Here is a 14,690-nt window from a genome sequence, read left to right on the forward strand (position 1 = left end):
TCCACAAATCCTGAAGATAATACCATTAATGTAAAAGGAGCATTTGTGGTATATTATGGGTTGGCACCATTTACGGGCATCACAGGGGTCGGCAGTCATTTTCCCTCCCGAACTGCCCTCCGGGGACATTTGAGAGTCAAGTATGTTGCTGTGGGTCTGGAGTCACATGTCGGCCAGACCAGGGTAAGGACGGCAGATTTCCCTCCCTGGAGTGAACCAGATAGTTTTTTCACAGCAGTTGACAATGGTCATCACCATTCGACTTTCAATTCCGGATTTTTATGGAATTCAAAGTTCGCCATCTGCCATGGTGGGATTTGAACCACGGGTCCGCAGAGCATTAGTTCTGGGTCTCTGGATTAATGGTCCAATGACAAAATGTAGTGATTTCCTAACATCAAGTGATTGGTCTGTGTTTAATTATCCTTAGAGAATCAGCATTGGCCTTCCAATTTCACCATTGCTTGTCACTCTGCCTACTGCATGCAAGTGTAACGAAAGAAAAGCACAACCAACATTTATACACACCTTTCGCAATGCCTCAGATCACTTTACAGCTGTTTAAATACTTTACTGTAGTCACTGGGATAATGTGGGCAGTTATCAAATGGCAGAACAGGCTTGAGGCCTACACCTGCTCCTAATGGTCTAATTCTGGGATGGATGAGATTAGCTGGGCTGGCTGGCCTTTGTTATTCATAATTATCGCGTGAACAGAGGTTGGAGTCATGGCCGGGGTTCTGTTTATTTTGTTGCGAATGGAAGTTTACCGTGAGGAGGCTTTGTTGGGTGAGATTGCTAAGACGGGAGTGTACAATGTGCTCACAGTGAATCACTCACCAGTTTTACGTTGGACAAGAGCCTTCTCCATTGACTTCAACCTTGCCCTTTTGTGTACTTACCATTATCTCATTCTTGATGCTTCTATGAGTCTGTGGCGGAATTATATATCGTGATAAAGTTGTGTAGCATTGTCAGTATGGGAAATTATTCGAATCTGCAGACTTGCTGATCAATAAAACAGACTCAGCTGTAAACCATCCAGTCTTTGTGCTCTGGCCTCTTAAAGGTTATGTCACACAGAGACACATGAAGGCTCCAACGCTTCTCACTGACAGTGAAGACCTATGTTGTTCAATCATGCCACTCTGTTGCTGACGTGTCATTTGCTCTTCCTACCCTGTGAGATTACTGATAGAATAGAATCCAATGACACCCCTTATATGTAATAATTATATTGAATAATTGTCATGCACCCAGGCAGAATAAAGTCTTCTACTTCTTCTTGTGCAGTTTACCAGGGCTGCAAATATTAATTTCCTGTCACCACGTCCATGAGATGCAATGCGCAGAACGTGTTCATGAGAGCTGAGACTGACACAGAGATCGGCGTTATCATCTGCAGTGTACTAAATAACTAATGGGATATTTTCCTGTCAAATTAACAATATTGCACGATGCTGTTAAAGTAAATCATTGCTGCTCCTAATATTACCAACCAATACTACACATATTGGACGATGTTTTATCAGCAGATGCCAACAATGGGCCATTATCCTTTTACTGGGGCCTTTGTGATTGTTTAGTGAACCTGTGGAAAGGGGGAAAATAATGCATGATTGGGGGCAGGAGTTAAATGGGGGGAGCGATGGGCGGGTGCAGTATAAGAGGTCCAGAAAGAGCAGCACCTGGGCTCATGACTTATCTCGCTGGCCCTGCACTCACGCTGCTGTTAGGGAAGAGGTTTCATGATTTAGACCCAGCGGCAGTGAAGGAACGGCCGATATATTTCCCAAGTCGGGGTGGTGAGGGACTTGGAGAGGAACCTCCAGGTGGTGGGGTTCCCAGGTATCTGCTGCCCTTGTCCTTGGAGGTAGTAAAGGTGGCAGGTTTGGAAGGTGTTGTCGAAGGAAGTTTAGTGAGCTCCTGCAGTGCGTTTTGTAGATGGTACACACACGGCTGCCACTGTGCGTCGGTGGTGCAGGTTTGTGGATGGGGGTCCAATCAGGCAGGGCTGCTTTGTCAGGATTCCCAGCCTTTGACCTGCTCTTGTAGCCACAATATTTATACGACTGGAACATAGGAATTAGGAGCAGAAGGAGGCTAATCCAGCCCTTCGAGCCTGCTCCACCACTCAATCAAATCATGGCTGATCTCTTCCTGGTCTCAAATCCACCTCCCTACCCTTTAACCCTTTTTTAAAATCAGAAATATATCTATCTCCTTCTTGAAGCCTTCTCAAATTCCAATGACTCACATTCCACTATGGAGCAGCGAGGAGTTCCACAAACTCACCACGCTCTGTGAGAAGTAGTTCATCCTCATCTCAGCTCTAAGGTCCAGTTCGGTTTCTGGTCAATGGTCACGCTGAGGGATACGGGGATGGTGGTGCCATTGAATGTCAAGGGGGCGGTGGTTAGATTCTCTTTCTGGGTGGCCGTTGCCTGGTGCCAGTGTGTTGCTGATCAAGTATTAACACATGCAAAATGAGGAACAATCACATTATTGGAGCAAAGTGTTAAAGTTTATTAGAGAGCAGGGTATCCGGGCTGTTATCAGTTTTGGATCAAATATTTCTGGGAAAAAACACATAACCCCTCAACCTCGTGCTCTGCGTCTGTGCTGTGGTTTGGTCTCATAGCAACCCTGCAGATAATACTGTATAAATATATTGTCAAACAAGAGCAGAGAAACGTGACTCAAAGAGCTCCAAAGTATCACCACAAATATACAGTCAGAGCTTTCTAAAATTGTAGATTGACAAAATAAACGTGAAACTTAAATAAAGTTTTTCTTTAAAAAATAGTCACTTGTACAAGATAAGTTCTCAATCTATTTCACATCATGTGCGCGAATTGCAAATGTTCTCCTGGTGACCCCCAAGTCTCAGGAGCATTCATTCACACCCATGTCTTTTAATACTGAAATATCTCAAAATTGCCATTGAGAAGTGCAGCTGAAATTAAGGCAAAAATCTTTCAAACCTGTAGTTTTATATTCATTTCTCACCGTAACTATATAAATTCATATAAAAATATAAAAAAGTTATGTTGATTGCACACTGATTAAAATGGATGGAATCGTACAATGCCATCCTTAAAACACTGGTTTGGAATCCCCAAATCCCATGGGATAACGGGATTTGAGTTATTCAGTCACAAGCAGGCCCTGGTTCTCTGTTCCCAGCTTCTCGTGGGTGTCAGTTAAGTTGGTCAGACACTGGTCTGGTAGGAACCCAGGAACTCATTGCTACTCAACACTCGCACTCAAATGCCCCACTGCACTCACTGACCCCCCCCCCCAAACCTCCTCCACCCAAACTGCTGCAACAGTCAGGGGTCGACAACTAGCAAATACAAGTTCAACTTCTGAGGTTGCCCAGAAGCTGAAGGAGCGAGAGAGTGAGAGAGATAGAGAGCGAGAAGAGGCAGAGAGAATGAGGAGAGGAGGAGAGACAGAGGGAGAGACAGACAGAGATCATGAGAGAGACACAGAGAGAATGAAGGAAAAAGAGAGGGGGAGACTGATAGAGAAAGCGAGAGAGACAGGGGAAGAGAGATCGTGAGACACAGAGAGAATGAAGGAAAAAGAGGGAGAGACTGATAGAGAAAGCGAGAGAGACAAGGGTAGAGAGAGCAAGGGAGAGAGACCGTGACAGAGACAGAGGGAGAGATAGGGGGGATGGGGGGAACAGAGAGCAAGAGAGACACAGAGAGAGGGGGAGACAGCGAGTGAGGGAGGCAGAGAGGGGGAAGAGACAGAGAAAGCGAGAGAGTCAGAGAGGGGGAGAGAGACAGAGAGAACAATAGAGAAAGAGAGCGAGACAGAGACTGTGAGAGAGACAGAGAGCGCGATGGACAGAGAGAGGGAGCTACAGGGTGATAGAGAGACAGAGAGAGGGAGACAGAGGGGGATAGAGAGAGAGAGACAGAGAGCGAGAGAGACAGACAGAGAGACAGAGATCAAAGGAGACAGACAGCGAGAGAGACAGAGTGGGAGAGAGTGAAAGAGACACAGTGAGATACATACAGAGAGCACAAAACACTCAACCATGGAATGCATTGACCAGAATAGATGACCCAGCAATTTGCAATCCGATCTAATACTGATCTCCCACACTCCGCACATAATACTTGGATTGTCTGTCTGCAAAATACTTTGGGTTTTGACGTCTATTTCCGGGATCCTCCATGAAGGGTACCAATTGTAGCTGACGTTGTGCCTACTTTTCCCAGCTGGCTGACAGGGGGTCCAGGTGAAAGTTAGGGATGAGCCTGGGGCTTTGGGTTTAATCCCAGAACAAACACTCAGCTGATCCTCTCCCTGCTGTTGAACAATCCTCCAGTTTTAGTTTCAGGTGACACTCCCCGTTTTCACAATGAATACGCCCTCATCTCGCAAAGTGGCTTGGGGAGGTCGTGTAACGTTCCTGAATACTTACTACCATAGAATCCCTGCGATGCAGAAGGAGGACATTCGGCCCATCCAGTCTGCCCCGACCCTCTGAAAGGGCGCCCTACCTAGGCACACTCCCCTGTTCTATTCCCGTAACCCCGCCTAACCTCCACATCATTGGATGCTAAGGGGCAATTTAGCATGGCCAATCCACCTAACCTAATCTTTGGACTGTGGGAGGAAACCGGAGCACCCGGAGGAAACGCACGTCGACACGGGGAGAAAGTGCAAACTCGGAATTGAACCCAGGTCCCAGCCGCTGTGAGGCAGTAGTGCTAACCACTGTGCCGTCCATATCCATAACCATACGCCAAATATCAGCTAATTTCTAGTAATAACACCTTTTGCCTGCCTGGATTTTCTGGTTGGCTGATGGCTGATTGGGTGGGTGATACCTGGCACACCTTTGCTTCCTTGTCTTCAGTGCCCATGGTCCACCAACCTCTTGGAGAGTGAGAAGGGGAGGGAATGGCATGGGAGGGGAGGGCAGGTCACATCATGGGAGGTCTGGAACGGCGGATGGGGGTGGCATGGGAAGGAGGATTGGGATGGGCCCGGCATGTGAGATTTGGAATGACATCTTGTCGCAAAGACACTAACTTGACACAAAATGTTCGGCGATGTCCACCAGCTTTCAAACGGCCTGACGGATCTTCATACAAATGGCGGCACGTTTAGTCCAGCCTGTGGTGATGACGGATCCGGTTAATGGTGAGCTCTTAACGTGGCAGAGTTTAGCAACCCTGTTGAAAAAAGACCGATCACCTAGTTGGCATAAATTAAGGTCAAAGATGCAGGATAGATTGATTTGATCTGTACTGGCTCTCGGGCTGCATAAACCTAACTGCACCCAGGGGGGGGGTTAACCATCAGGATCCTGACATCTGGCCTTTCCCAGGTCATTGACCCCATGCGACCCCCAGCCCGGGGCGCCTCAATACTCATTAACAAGTGCGGCGAAAGATTTCCAAATCGTTGGCCAACAAAGCTCTGTCTTGAGGACGATCTACAGAGTTTCTCGCTGGCTCAGGGTTTGATGAAAGTCAATGGATCTCAGATCCAGTCGAAAAGTGCAATTAACAGTTTTCCGGGGGTTTATCACCTTGGCTACCCTCCGACCAACCCAACACCCCTGGCCCCCAGTACTGAGAACCACCCCCCCCCCCACCCCCGCCAATCCCCTCACATAAGGAGGGGGTTTGCGGCAACAGAGCTCCTGGAGAAGGCTTACATCAATCCAACTCCTGCCGCTGCCCAAGGACTTTACCAATCCACCTGCTGCTTGTCCCGCGTCGCGCCATCCAGTATGGCTAAGACCACCGTGCCCGGCCTGGTCACTACTACACACACTGAACAATTGAACGCAGGGGTTTAAGGCACTTGGTGATTCTTGAACAATGTTGGCGCGCTATCCCAATTGTTTCCATGACGACTAAGGCCAAATGGAATGGTCATTCGGCATCTTTGGAAACTGAAGCTTGGCGCAGGGAAGACCCCACCCACCCCCATCCCCCATTGGGAGAGGTCCACAATAAGGGGAGTAGGAACAGACTGGATAACAAAGAAGGTGAAATAAGAACAGGTTCGGCCCACCGAGCTTGCTCCGCCATTCAATACCATCATGGGCGATATGGGGCTTCAACTCCCATTTTCCTGCCCCCGCTCCCCGTATCCCTGAATTCCCCGAGGGACCAACAATCCCTCCGACCCAGCCGTGAATCTATTCAGCGATGGGAGCACCCACGGCCCTCCGGGTCGGAGATTTGCAAAGACTCACAACCCTTCGGGCGGGGTCATTTCTCCTCCTCCCCTGGCAAGGGCAGGAACGCTCCAGGCACCGTACGGGAGTTGGAATCTTAACCGTTATCCCTGGGGGTGGTAGAGAAATCCGGCTGGTGTAGAGGCGAGGGGTGAGAGGACAACCAGCGGGTGGCGGCAGAGAGTGGGCTCTTTGGCTGACCCTATCTTGACCCTGCTTTGGGCTATCTTTGGCAATTGAACGCGAGGCGGCTTTACCCGGAGTCTGAATCGATCTGCGGGGGAGGGTGCTGTGTGTGTGTTTCCTCCATTACATTGAAGGGCTGAGGGGTTGGGAGGGTGAGGGTGAAAGGGAGCGGTCGGAGGCATTGCACAAGCGAGTTGGGTGACTGAGGATTGGGACAGCCTTCGTCGGGCATGGCACCGGTTGGCATCAAGGTGTAGCGGACCAGGCACCGGGGCCTCGGCACAGGCCGGGAGGGTTCACGACCATGTTGCTCAGAGTCATTGGCGACCAGGCCTGAGACTCAGAGGAAAATTATTTTCTTTGCCAGCTCCCGCTCGATATCGGCAATCAGGCTGTCAAAGTCCTTCGGCCGCCCGGTGAAAGGCGACTCAAAGTCCAGCTCGCCGCCACCGCCAAGGTCGTCGCCGGGATACGGGCCGCCGCCTTGTCCTTCGCCGGGCTCCTGCCCGTCCAAAATGCCCAGGCTCAGGGCTGGCACCTGGACGCGATCGGCCACCACCCGCTCTCCGCCAGACCCCAGGTAACTCCGGCCACAGCTGCTCCAGTCACCGGCGTGACGGTTGCGGGATGAGCTGGCGGCACGCCCCACGCGGTTCCGGCACACCACCTCCTCGGCGGATGCGGGCGGCACGCTTGGCGCCTGCCGCCTGAGGGCCAGGCAGCCGGTGGGCTGTGACTGCTCCAACAATCTGTCCCGTCTGACTCGGACTCGGTCGCCTGCACAGAGACAAAATGGAGAAATAGAGGGACAAATCTGCTGCAAAATAGGTCGTTCGGCCCAACAGGGATGCGCTGGTGGTTACCCTCCACACACACACACACACACACATACACACTCACACACAGACATACATACACACTCACACACAGACATACATACATACACATACAAACAAACAAACACACTCACACACAGACATACATACATACACACACAAACAAACAAACACACTCACACACAGACATACATACATACATACACACACAAACAAACAAACACACTCACACACACACAGTAAAGCTCCCTCTACACTGTCCCCATCAAACACTCCCAGGACAGGTACAGCACGGGGTTAGATACAGAGTAAAGCTCCCTCTACACTGTCCCCATCAAACACTCCCAGGACAGGTACAGCACGGGGCTAGATACAGAGTAAAGCTCCCTCTATACTGTCCCCATCAAACACTCCCAGGACAGGTACAGCACGAGGTTAGATACAGAGTAAAGCTCCCTCTACTCTGTCCCCCATCAAACACTCCCTGGACAGCTACAGCACGGTATTAGATACAAAGTAAAGCTCCCTCTACTCTGTCCCCATCAAACACTCCCAGGACAGGTACAGCATGGGGTTAGATACAGAGTAAAGCTCCCTCTACATTGTCCCCCATCAAACACTCCCTGGACAGCTACAGCACGGTGTTAGATACAAAGTAAAGCTCCCTCTACACTGTCCCCATCAAACACTCCCAGGACAGGTACAGCACGGGGTTAGATACAGAGTAAAGCTCCCTCTACACTGTCCCCATCAAACACTCCCAGGACAGGAACAGCACGGGGTTAGATACAGAGTAAAGCTCCCTCTACACTGTCCCCATCAAACACTCCCATGAGAGGTACAGCATGGGGTTAGATACAGAGTAAAGCTCCCTCGACACTGTCCCCATCAAACACTCCCAGGACAGGTACAGCACGGGGTTAGATACAGAGTAAAGCTCCCTCTACACTGTCCCCATCAAACACTCCCAGGACAGGTACAGCACGGGGTTAGATACAGAGTAAAGCTCCCTCTACTCTGTCCCCATCAAACACTCCCAGGACAGGTACAGCACGGGGTTAGATACAGAGTAAAGCTCCCTCTACACTGTCCCTGTCAAAGTGCAGGCAAGGAGAAATCCCAAGGAGCAGGGACACTGATAAATCCGTCCCTGCAAAAATAAGACATTCAAGACCAATGGTGATAGCCTTGGGTGAACACGAGTGAACTCAGGGTGGACTTTCTGAGTTGCCATCGTGGGGACAGTGGTGTGGTGCTCATGTCGCCAGACCTGTAACCAAAGGGCGAATACTCCAGATTTAAACTGAATTAATACGTGTGGGAGGTAAAAGACCGTCTCAGTAATAGAACATAGAAAAATACAGCACAGAACAGGCCCTTCGGCCCACGATGTTGTGCCGAACCTTTGTCCTAGATTAATCATAGATTAACATTGAATTTACAGTGCAGAAGGAGGCCATTCGGCCCTTTGAGTCTGCACCGGCTCTTGGAAAGAGCACCCTACCCAAATTCAACACTTCCACCCAACACCAAGGGCAATTTGGACATTAAGGGCAATTTATCATTGGCCAATTCACCTAACCCGCACATCTTTGGACTGTGGGAGGAAACCGGAGCACCCGGAGGAAACCCACGCAGACACGGGGAGGACGTGCAGACTCCGCACAGACAGTGACCCAAGCCGGAATCGAACCTGGGACCCTGGAGCTGTGAAGCAATTGTGCTATCCACAATGCTACCGTGCTGCCCTTGAGAACAAGTAAATCTACACTATCATTTTACTGTAATCCATATACCTATCCAATAGCTGCTTGAAGGTCCCTAATGTTTCCGACTCAACTACTTCCACAGGCAATGCATTCCATGCCCCCACTACTCTCTGGGTAAAGAACCTACCTCTGATATCCCTCCTATATCTTCCACCTTTCACCTTAAATTTATGTCCCCTTGTAATGGTTTGTTCCACCCGGGGAAAAAGTCTCTGACTGTCTACTCTATCTATTCCCCTGATCATCTTATAAACCTCTATTAAGTCGCCCCTCATCCTTCTCCATTCTAATGAGAAAAGGCCTAGCACCCTCAACCTTTCCTCGTAAGACCTACTCTCCATTCCAGGCAACATCCTGGTAAATCTTCTTTGCACCTTTTCCAAAGCTTCCACATCCTTCCTAAAATGAGGTGACCAGAACTGTACACAGTACTCCAAATGTGGCCTTACCAAAGTTTTGTACAGCTGCATCATCACCTCACGGCTCTTAAATTCAATCCCTCTGTTAATGAACGTGAGCACACCATAGGCCTTCTTCACAGCTCTATCCACTTGAGTGGCAACTTTCAAAGATGTATGAACATAGACCCCAAGATCTCTCTGCTCCTCCACATTGCCAAGAACTCTACCGTTAACCCTGTATTCCGCATTCATATTTGTCCTTCCAAAATGGACAACCTCACACTTTTCAGGGTTAAACTCCATCTGCCACTTCTCAGCCCAGCTCTGCATCCTATCTATGTCTCTTTGCAGCCGACAACAGCCCTCCTTACTATCCACAACTCCACCAATCTTCGTATCGTCTGCAAATTTACTGACCCACCCTTCAACTCCCTCATCCAAGTCATTAATGAAAATCACAAACAGCAGAGGACCCAGAACTGATCCCTGCGGTACACCACTGGTAACTGGGATCCAGGCTGAATATTTGCCATCCACCACCACTCTCTGACTTCTATCGGTTAGCCAGTTCGTTATCCAACTGGCCAAATTTCCCACTATCCCATGCCTCCTTACTTTCTGCATAAGCCTACCATGGGGAACTTTATCAAATGCCTTACTAAAATCCATGTACACTACATCCACTGCTTTACCTTCATCCACATGCTTGGTCACCTCCTCAAAGAATTCAATAAGATTTGTAAGGCAAGACCTTCCCCTCACAAATCCGTGCTGACTATCCCTAATCAAGCAGTGTCTTTCCAGATGCTCAGAAATCCTATCCTTCAGTACCCTTTCCATTACTTTGCCTACCACCGAAGTAAGACTAACTGGCCTGTAATTCCCAGGGTTATCCCTAGTCCCTTTTTTGAACAGGGGCACGACATTCGCCACTCTCCAATCCCCTGGTACCACCCCTGTTGACAGTGAGGACGAAAAGATCATTGCCAACGGCTCTGCAATTTCATCTCTTGCTTCCCATAGAATCCTTGGATATATCCCGTCAGGCCCGGGGGACTTGTCTATCCTCAAGTTTTTCAAACTTCTATCCAAGTTTCCAACACATCTTCCTTCCTAACAAGTATTTCCTCGAGCTTACCAATCTGTTTCACACTGTCCTCTCCAACAATATCGCCCCTCTCATTTGTGATTACAGAAGAAAAGTACTCGTTCAAGACCTCTCCTATCTCTTCAGACTCAATACACAATCTCCCGCTACTGTCCTTGATCGGACCTACCCTCGCTCTAGTCATTCTCATATTTCTCACATATGTGTAAAAGGCCTTGGGGTTTTCCTTGATCCTACCCGCCAAAGATTGTTCATGCCCTCTCTTAGCTCTCCTAATCCCTTTCTTCAGTTCCCTCCTGGCTATCTTGTATCCCTCCAATGCCCTGTCTGAACCTTGTTTCCTCAGCCTTACATAAGTCACCTTTTTCCTCTTAACAAGACATTCAACCTCTCTTGTCAACCATGGTTCCCTCACTCGACCATCTCTTCCCTGCCTGACAGGGACATACATATCAAGGACACGTAGCACCTGTTCCTTGAACAAGTTCCACATTTCACTTGTGTCCTTCCCTGCCAGCCTATGTTCCCAACTTATGCACTTCAATTCTTGTCTGACAACATCGTATTTACCCTTCCCCCAATTGTAAACCTTGCCCTGTTGCACGTACCTATCCCTCTCCATTACTAAAGTGAAAGTCACAGAATTGTGGTCACTATCTCCAAAATGCTCCCCCACTAACAAATCTATCACTTGCCCTGGCTCATTACCCAGTACTAAATCCAATATTGCCCCTCCTCTGGTCGGACAATCTACATACTGTGTTAGAAAAGCTTCCTGGACACACTGCACAAACACCACCCCATCCAAACTATTTGATCTGAAGAGTTTCCACTCAATATTTGGGAAGTTAAAGTCGCCCATGACTACTACCCTATGACTTCTGCACCTTTCCAAAATCTGTTTCCCAATCTGTTCCTCCACATCTCTGCTACTGTTGGGGGGGCCTATAGAAAACTCCTAACAAGGTGACTGTTCCTTTCCTATTTCTGACTTCAACCCATACTACCTCAATAGGGTGATACTCCTCGAACTGCCTTTCTTCAGCTGTTATACTATCTCTAATTAATAAAGCCACCCCCCCACCTCTTTTACCACCCTCCCTAATCTTATTGAAACATCTATAACCAGGGACCTCCAACAACCATTTCTGCCCCTCTTCTATCCAAGTTTCCGTGATGGCCACCACATCGTCGTCCCAAGTACCGGATCCATGCCTTAAGTTCACCCACCTTATTCCTGATGCTTGCTCTTGCGTTGAAGTATACACACTTCAACCCATCTCCGTGCCTGCAAGTACTCCTCCTTTGTCAGTGTTCCCTTCCCCACTGCCGCATTACACGCTTTGGCGTCCTGAATATCGGCTACCTTAGTTGCTGGACTACAAATCCGATTCCCATTCCCCTGCCAAATTAGTTTAAACCCTCCCGAAGAGTACTAGAAAACCTCCCTCCCAGGATATTGGTGCCCCTCTGTTCAGATGCAACCCGTCCTGCTTGTACAGGTCCCACCTTCCCCAGAATGCGCTCCAAAAACATCCTTGGTGACCAAAACATCCTGTAAACGTTGTCGTAAAAACCCGTCTGGTTCACTAATGTCCTTGAGGGAAGGAAATCTGCCGTCCTTACCCGGTCTGGCCTACATGTGACTCCAGACCCACAGCGATGTATTTGACTCTTAAATGCCCCTCCGAAATGGCCAAACTAGCCCCTCAGGTCAAGGGCAATTAGGGATGGACAATAAATGCTGGCCCAGCCGGGGACGCCCACATGCCTTGGAAGAATTGAAAGTGAGTCAGTCATTATGTGGGTGTTGGAGCTGATTGATTTTGATTATAAAAACCTTTGAAATTCTTACAAGCATGGATTGGTATCAAAGTGCATCGATGGCCTGACCCCTGTACTTACTAGGCCACAGCTGCAGCAGGTAGTGTAAAACCTCAATGTGCATCTGAAATCCAGGGCATTGGCGAGCTCCTTGGAATGAGAAAAGGTTCGGGCGCCTGGCTGAGAAGATTCCTGCTTCTGACCCAGGAGTACCGCCCAAAGCAGACAGCCAGGTTCTGACACGTCATTTTGTTGGACTCTTGTAGAGAGGCCACCAGGCTGAGGTGGTCAAGGAGCAGGGTGAGAGTGGCCTGAGAGAGAGAGAGAGAGAAATGGGATACACATTCATTAGAGAGATGGAACAGCACAGGTGGCAGGAGAACAAGCTCTGTCGCTTCCCATGAAGCCTCCACTCTCAATTCTGGTTTGAATTCTCGTCCTTTCACAGTTTCTTCATCACCTTCCGCAACACGATCCCTTCAAACTCCATTACTCCTCTGAGCTATCCACCTGATCGACAAACTCCGCCACTTCCTCTGCATTTTAACCATCCCTCAAATCCCAGGACCACCCTCCTCGTCACAAATCCCAGGACCCTCCCCGTCTCAAACCCCAGGGACCCTCCCCACCTCAAATCCCAGGACCCTCCCCGCCTCAAATCCCAGGATCACCCTCCCCGCCTCAAATCCCAGGACCCTCCCCACCTCAAATCCCAGGACCACCTCCCCGTCTCAAATCCCAGACCACCCTCCCCGCCTCAAATCCCAGGACCCTCCCCGTCTCAAATCCACAGGACCCTCCCCGCCTCAAATCCCAGGACCCTCCCCGTCTCAAATCCAGGACCCTCCCCGCCTCAAATCCCAGACCCTCCACGTCTCAAATCCCAGGACCCTCCCCGCCTCAAATCCCAGGACCCTCACGTCTCAAATCCAGGACCCTCCCCGTCTCAAATCCCAGGACCCTCCCCGTCTCAAATCCCAGGACCTTCCCCGTCTCAAATCCCAGGATCACGCTCCCGGGTAACGGGATCTTGGCTCATCTCCATTACTCGCCTTATCACATATCCAATAAAAACACGTCAATCTGAAAATTGGAAAAATTCAAATCGCCTCCCAGCATCCAATATTTAGAGAGGTGGGGGGGGGGGGGGGGGGGGGGGGGGGGGGGGGCGGGGGGCGTGATTCCGCCAGCCTTCCCCATACAATGCTCTTAAATAACCTCGCTCTAATCTTAAAACGGTGCCTTCCTGTTCCGGCTTCTCCTGCCAGAGCCAATCATTTCTCTGCAAATGTTTTATCCAATCTTTTTATCATTTTAAACACCTTGATTAGATCACCCCCTTCAGCTTAATTCAACTCTTTAAAGCTCCGGAATCATTCTGCTGATCCTGCACTGCCTGACGGGTCTGACAAAGGCTCGAGAACTGAAGGGTCACCTCTTCCCTTTGGTGTCCAGTAGAGCAGGTGAGCGCCAAGACATGGGTTTTGAGGAGGGTTTGTAATCAGTTACCGCTGGACTCGGGATTAACTGTTCGGTTAGCAATCCGCATCAGGGACCAACAGAGGGGTTACCGTCCATCAGCTCGCTGGCGACTGCATAATGTTCAGCACCATTCGCGACTCCTCCGATGCTGAAGCAGTTCGTGTCCAAATGCAGCACGACCTGGGCAATATCCCGGCCTGGGCTGATACGTGGACTGTAACCTTCATAGAGTCAGAGCCTGCAGCACAGGAAATGCCCATCGACATCTGCACCAGTCAAAAGCAGCCACCGAGCTATTCTAACCACGTCTTCCAGCACTTGGCTCATAACCTCGTATGGCCTGGGATTGCACATCCCACAGCAATGTGGGCGACTCTTAGCTGCCCCTCAGTTCAAGGGGCAATTAGGGATGAGCAACACATGCTGGCCCAGCCGGCGAGGCCCACATCCCGTGAAATAATCTTTTGTTTTAAAAATCACTGCCTCCAAGTTGCCCTCGAAGCACTCCCGTGTCCTGACCTGGAACGACATCACTGTGGCTGGATCAAAATCCCGGGACTCCCTCGCTAACAGCACTGTGGGTGTACCTACACCACGTGGACTACGGGGGCGAAGAAGGCGGCCTCTCCGCCACCTTCCCAAGGGCAGTTAGGGATGGGTAAACAACGCCGGCCTAGCCTGGGACAACATCCCACAAACAAATAATAAAATCACTTCCCTTCTGATTTAGAGAATCTCAGCAGGAAAACCGGAGTCCAGTTTAGCCAGGCTAAACGTGACTAGCCGTTTCATTTTCCTAACCGCTCGCTGCTCGTACCCTAATGGTTATTAAAAGTAAGCGGGGTTTGACACCACCACCCACGTTCGAGG

At 49.7% G+C, this 14,690-nt stretch overlaps 1 long non-coding RNA gene across 1 annotated transcript; it reads right to left on the bottom strand.

The window, feature by feature from the left end:
- Window positions 1-2,502: 2,502 nt before the first annotated feature.
- On the bottom strand, window positions 2,503-12,644 carry LOC140403347 (uncharacterized). The gene is made up of 2 exons (XR_011938283.1): window positions 12,420-12,644; window positions 2,503-7,177 (listed from the first exon to the last, which is right to left on the bottom strand). It is a non-coding gene; the product is annotated as an uncharacterized lncRNA (long non-coding RNA).
- Window positions 12,645-14,690: the final 2,046 nt, after the last annotated feature.

This window comes from Scyliorhinus torazame, chromosome 27 (genome assembly GCF_047496885.1).
Source record: "Scyliorhinus torazame isolate Kashiwa2021f chromosome 27, sScyTor2.1, whole genome shotgun sequence".
In the NCBI taxonomy this organism is placed as follows: domain Eukaryota; kingdom Metazoa; phylum Chordata; class Chondrichthyes; order Carcharhiniformes; family Scyliorhinidae; genus Scyliorhinus; species Scyliorhinus torazame.